A 6,395-nucleotide genomic window follows, 5' to 3' on the forward strand; every position below is an offset into this window, starting at 1 on the left:
ATCTGTTGGTCATAAATACCAACAACAACAAAAAAGTAGGGGTGTGGATCAGAAAACCAGTCAGTATCTAGTGTGAACACCATTTACCTCATGCAGCGCAACACATCTCCTTCGCATAGAGTTGTCCAGGCTGTTGATTGTGGTTTGTGGAATGTTGTCCCACTCCTCTTCAATAGCTGTTCAAAGTTGCTGGATATTGGCGGGAACTGTAACACGCTGTCGTATATGTCGATCCAGAGCATCACAAACGTGCTCAATGGGTGACATGTCTGGAGGGTATGCCGGCCATGGAAGAACTGTGTCATTTTCAGCTTCCAGCAATTGTGTACAGATCCTATGCGACATGGGGCTGTGCATTATCATGCTGAAACATGAGGTGATGGTGGCGGATGAATGGCACGACAATGTGCTTCAGGATCTTGTCACAGTATCTCTGTGCATTCAAATTGGAATCGATAAAATGCAATTGTGTTCGTTGTGTGTAGCTTCTGCCTGCCTGCCCATACCATAACCCCACCATGGGGCACTCTGTTCACAATGTTGATATCAGCGAACCACTTGCCCACACGATGCCATACACGCTGTCTGCCATCTGCCCGGTACAGTTGAGACTGGGATTCATCCGTGAAGATCACACTTCTCCAGCGTGCCAGTGGCCATCAAAGGTGAGCATTTGTCCAATAAAGTCGGTTATGACGCCAAACTGCAGTCAGGTCAAGGCCCTTGTGAGGACGACGAGCACGCAGATGAGCTTCCCTGAGACGTTTCTGACAGTTTGTGCAGAAATTCTTTCCTTGTGCAAACCCACAGTTTCATCAGCTCTTTGGGTGGCTGGTCTCAGACGATCCAGCAGGTGAGGAAGCACTTATGAAGGCCCTCTGCTGGCATGGTTACATGTGGTCAGCGGTTGTGAGGCCAGTTGGACATATTGCCAAATCATCTAAAACAACATTGGAGGTGGCTTATGTAGAGAAATTAACATTCCATTCTCTGGCAACAGCTCTGGTGGACATTCCTGCAGTCAGCATGCCAACTGCACACTCCCTCAAAACTTGAGACATTTGTGGCATTGTGTTGTGACAAAAATGCAAATTTTAGAGTGGCCTTTTGTCCCCCAGCACAAGGTACACCTATGTAATAAACATGCTGTTTAATCAGCTTCTTGATATGCCACACCTGTCAGGATTACACAGTACACACAATACCCCATAGACATTTTTGCTCATTTATAAATATTTTCACATCAAAGAGATAACATTTACATAAGTATTCAGACTCTTTACTCAGTACTTTGTTGAAGAACCCTTTTCAGCGATTACCTATATTTGGGGAGTTTCTCCAATTCTTCTCTGCATATCCTCTCAAGCTCTGTCAGGTTGGATGAGGAGAATCGCTGCAAAGCTATTTTCAGGTCTCTCCAGAGATGTTCGATCGGGTTCAAGTCCTGGCTCTGGCTTGGAAACTCAAGGACATTCAGAGACATGTCCTGAAGCAACTCCTGTGTTGTCTTCGCTGTGTGCTTAGGGTGGCTGTCCTGTTGGAATGTGAATATTTGCCCCAGTCTGAGATCCTGAGCGCTCTGGAGCAGGTTTTCATCAAGGAGCTCGCTGTACTCCGCTGAAAAACATCCCCACAGCATGATGCTGCCACCACCATGCTTCACCGTAGGGATGGTACCAGGTTTCCTCCAGAGGTGACATTTGGCATTCAGGCCAAAGTGTTCAATCTGGGTTTCATCAGACCAGAGAATCTTGTTTCTCATGGTCTGAGAGTCATTTAGGTGCCTTTTGGCAAACTCCAAGCGGGCTGTCATGTGCCTTTTAATTAGGAGTGGCTTCCGTCTGGCCACTTTACTATAAATGCCTGATTGGTCGAGTGCTGCAGAGATGGTTGACCTTCTGGAAGGTTCTCCCATCTCCACAGAGGAACTCTGCAGCTCTGTAAGGGTGATCATCGGATTCTTGGTCACCTCCCTGACCACGGCCCTTCTTCCCTCGATTGCTCAGTTGGGCGGCCAGCTCTAGGGAGTCTTGGTGGTTCCAAACTTCTTCCAATTAGGAATGATGAAGGCCACTGTGTTCTTGGGGACCTTCAGTGCTGCAGAAATGTTTTGGTACCTTCCCCAGATCGGTGCCTTGACACAACCCTGTCTTGGAGCTCTACGGACAATTCCTTCGACCTCATGGCTTGGTTTTTGCTCTGACATGCACGGTCAACTGTTGGCCCTTATATAGACAGGTGTGTGCCTTTCCAAATCATGTCCAATCAATTTAATTTACCAAAGGTGTACTCCATTCAAGTTGTAGAAACATCTCAAGGATGATCAATGGAAACAGGATGCATCTGAGCTCAATTTTGAGTCTCATAGCAAAGGGTTTGAATACTTACAGTTGAAGTCGGAAGTTTAGGTTGGAGGTTGGAGTCATTAAAAATCGTTTTTCAACTACTCCACAAATTTTTTGTTAACAAACTATAGTTTTGGCAAGCCGGTTAGGACATCTACTTTGTGCATGACACAAGTAATTTTTCCAACAATTGTTTACAGACAGATTATTTCACTTATCACAATTCCAGTGGGTCAGAAGGTCTACTGGACGGTTGACGGTGCCTTTAAACATTTTGGAAAATCGGAAGTTCACTTACACCTTAGCCAAATACATTTAAACTCAGTTTTTCACAATTCCTGACATTTAATCCTAGTAAAAATTCAATGTCTTAGGTCAGTTAGGATCACCACTTTATTTTAAGAATGTGAAATGTCAGAATAATAGTAGAGAGAATGATTTATTTCAGCTTTTTTTTCTTTCATCACATTCCCAGTGGGTCAGAAGTTTACATACACTCAATTAGTATTTGGTAGCATTGCCTTTAAATTGTTTAACTTGGGTCAAACGTTTTGGGTAGCCTTCCACAAGCTTCCCACAATAAATTGGGTGAATTTTGGCCCATTCCTCCTAACAGAGCTGGTGTAACTGAGTCAGGTTTGTAGGCCTCCTTGCTCGCACACGTTTTTTCAGTTCTGCACACAGATTAGTGATGGCCACTCCAATACCTTGACTTGGTTGTCCTTAAGCCATTTTGCCACAACTTTGGAAGTATGCTTGGGGTCATTGTCCATTTGGAAGACCCATTTGCAACCAAGCTTTAACTTCCTGACTGATGTCTTGACTGATGTTGTGCTACCTGTCCCAGACCTGCTGTTTTCAACTCTCTAGAGACAGCAGGAGCGGTAGAGATACTCTTAATGATCGGCTATGAAAAGCCAACTGACATTTACTCCTGAGGTGCTGACTTGCTGCACCCTCGACAACTACTGTGATTATTATTATTTGACCATGCTGGTCATTTATGAACATTTGAACATCTTGGCCTTGTTCTGTTATAATCTCTACCCGGCACAGCCAGAAGAGGACTGGCCACCCCTCATAGCCTGGTTCCTCTCTAGGTTTCTTTCTAGGTTTTGGCCTTTCTAGGGAGTTTTTCCTAGCCACCGTGCTTCTACACCTGCATTGCTTGCTGTTTGGGGTTTTAGGCTGGGTTTCTGTACAGCACTTAGAGATATCAGCTGATGTAAGAAGGGCTATCAATAAATTTGATTTGAGATGTAGCTTCAAGATATCCACATTATTTTCCTACCTCATGATTCCATCTATTTTGTGAAGGGCACCAGTCCCTCCTGCAGCAAAGCACCCCCACAACATGATGCTGCCACCCCCGTGCGTCACGGTTGGGATGGTATTCTTCGGCTTGTAAGCCTCCCCCTTTTTCCTCCAAGCATAATGATGGTCATTATGGCCAATTTTTTTTATTTTTGTTTCATCATACCATCAATATCATACATATTTCATAGTACAATCTTTGTCCCCATGTGCAGTTTGTCGTGGAAAATTGCAAGATTATGTTATAATGCTTGTATTACATTATAATGGTTGTTTTATTCGACAGAATAGAGTATTCTGTTAACTATTGTGTGTGTGTGTTCCACTGAGGATGGGCCTCTATGAGATAGCACTGACAGAGGAGATTTACGATGTCTTTGGGTGATAAAACCTAAAGAGCATTCCAGAGAACATGAGCTAATGGTTCTGTTCTATGCCGTACCAGGGAGAGACGGTTCCCTTTTGGAGTAAGAGGGCCAGACACTGGTCTTTACAATGAAAACTGCTGACACAGCAGTAACTGTCTGCTTTGTTTTATAGATATCTTTCATACAAATCTTAACCTTTGTGAACTGTTCCTAAGATCTGTGGTTCGACATGTAGGTTGAGAGGGGTGTATCTTGGCTATAAAAGATCTGTGTACTTTTCTGTTGGTACTTTTTCAATGATTCATTAGAGATAGCGCATCATTGAAAGTAAAAAAAAAGGCTATTGCAAATCTCTTATTATTAAAGATGTAGTTTAAGTATAACTCTGACTGGTGTGTGAAGTTTGTAACTCTCCTCATTTGGTAATGCAGAAATATGCCACCACAAGTTGCAAACCGTAGTCTGGCTTTTTTATGGCGGTTTTGGAGCAATGGCTTCTTCCTTGCTGAGCGGCCTTTCAGGTTATGTCGATATAGGACTCGTTTTACTGTGGATATAGATACTTTTGTACCTGTTTCCTCCAGCATCTTCACAAGGTCGTTTGCTGTTGTTCTGGGATTGATTTGCACTTTTCGCACCAAAGAACGTTCATCTCTAGGAGACAGAACGCATCTCCTTCCTGAGCGGTATGATGGCTGCGTGGTCCCATGGTGTTTATACTTGCGTACTATTGTTTGTACAGAGGAACATGGTACCTTCAGGCGTTTGGAAATTGCTCCCAAGAATGAACCAGACTTGTGGTCTACAATTTCTTTCTGAGGTTTTGGCTGATTTCTTTAGATTTTCCCATGATGTCAAGCAAAGAGGCACTGAGTTTGAAGGTAGGCCTTGAAATACATCCACAGGTACACCTCCAATTGACTCAAATGATGTCAATTAGCCTATCAGAAGCTTCTAACGCCATGACATCATTCTCTGGAATATTCCAAGCTGTTTAAAGGCACAGTCAACTTAGTGTATGTAAACTTCTGACCTACTGGAATTGTGATGCAGTGAATTATAAGTGAATTAATCTGTCTTTAAACAATTGTTGGAAAAAGTACTTGTGTCATGCAAAGTAGATGTCCTAACTGACTTGCCAAAACTATAGTTTAACAAGAAATGTGTGGATTGGTTGAAAAATGATTTTTAATGACTCCAACCTAAGTGTATGTAACTTCCAACTTCAACTGTAAGTAGCTAATAGCCCTTATACAGTATGTAGATACAGCATGTGGCCGACAAAAATATGTAACTGAAGTAGCTGCGTGTGTGTGTTGAACTGGGTTATTTCACTACGATTGGGTCATTCCACGAAGAGTGCCTTTTGCATCCCTTTGCTAGTTATGTAGAAATTGTGCACCAATATTGCATGTTAAATACCTGCTAAATGTAGTGCCCTTTAATATATACCACATGGAAAAGTCAATAAATCTGATTTTAAAAAACATATATATATATATATATATATATATGAATAAAGGATTGCTAAAGTGCCAAAATACTGCATTTTGACATTTCCCTCTGTCAACCCTGTGTCACTTCTTGGAAGATTTCAACCTACTTAATTTAAACGTTTGACCATTAATGTAAAGCCCTAGTTATTTTGTTGCTTTGACAGTCAATTTATGTAATGTGATTAGTGATTCATTTACAACTGTCCTTCATTTTAAGGTCAACTCTGTTACGTGAACTGAACGATTAATTTTCAAAAGAAACATTGAACATCGGAATAGTTATATCAGTGTAAAAGCAGGTAAGCTGGTTCTACTCTTTTTGGCAATTTACTGGTGTTTTGTGGTGGAAAACGAAGTTGGTCAAGCATAACACGTCAATACTGTTACCCATAGATAGACAGGCTAGAAATGGTTTAGCTTTTTTTTTGTTATTGTGAAGCTTGGATTCAATGGCCATTCCTTGCTGCACACAACAAGCTTCCATTCCCCATCACAAGGGGATTCATGGCTGATTTAAGATTAAATCGTAAACCCCGTTACGGTCAACCCTGTTACTTTATTTGGCACTTAGTCTTTTTTTAAATTTAATCTCTTTGAGATGGGAAAATGTATATTTTTAATTAATATAAACGTGAAATTTATATAAACTTAATTTTTTGGGGGGAGGGACCAAGTCAGATTTCTCAAACATCACTTGGTGGACCAACCCTAATATTGGGGTACAACTAATGACTACATTTCCTCCACATGCGATTCCCATATTCTCTTCGTTTTATGTTCTGACCGATAACCCCTGGCTCTATGTAGGCAGAAATGTGAGCAAACTCTCCATCACAGCGACTGAATAATAGCTGTTGGGTGTATGATGCATA

The sequence above is a fragment of the Salvelinus namaycush genome, chromosome 16 (assembly GCF_016432855.1).
Source record: "Salvelinus namaycush isolate Seneca chromosome 16, SaNama_1.0, whole genome shotgun sequence".
Lineage (NCBI taxonomy): Eukaryota > Metazoa > Chordata > Actinopteri > Salmoniformes > Salmonidae > Salvelinus > Salvelinus namaycush.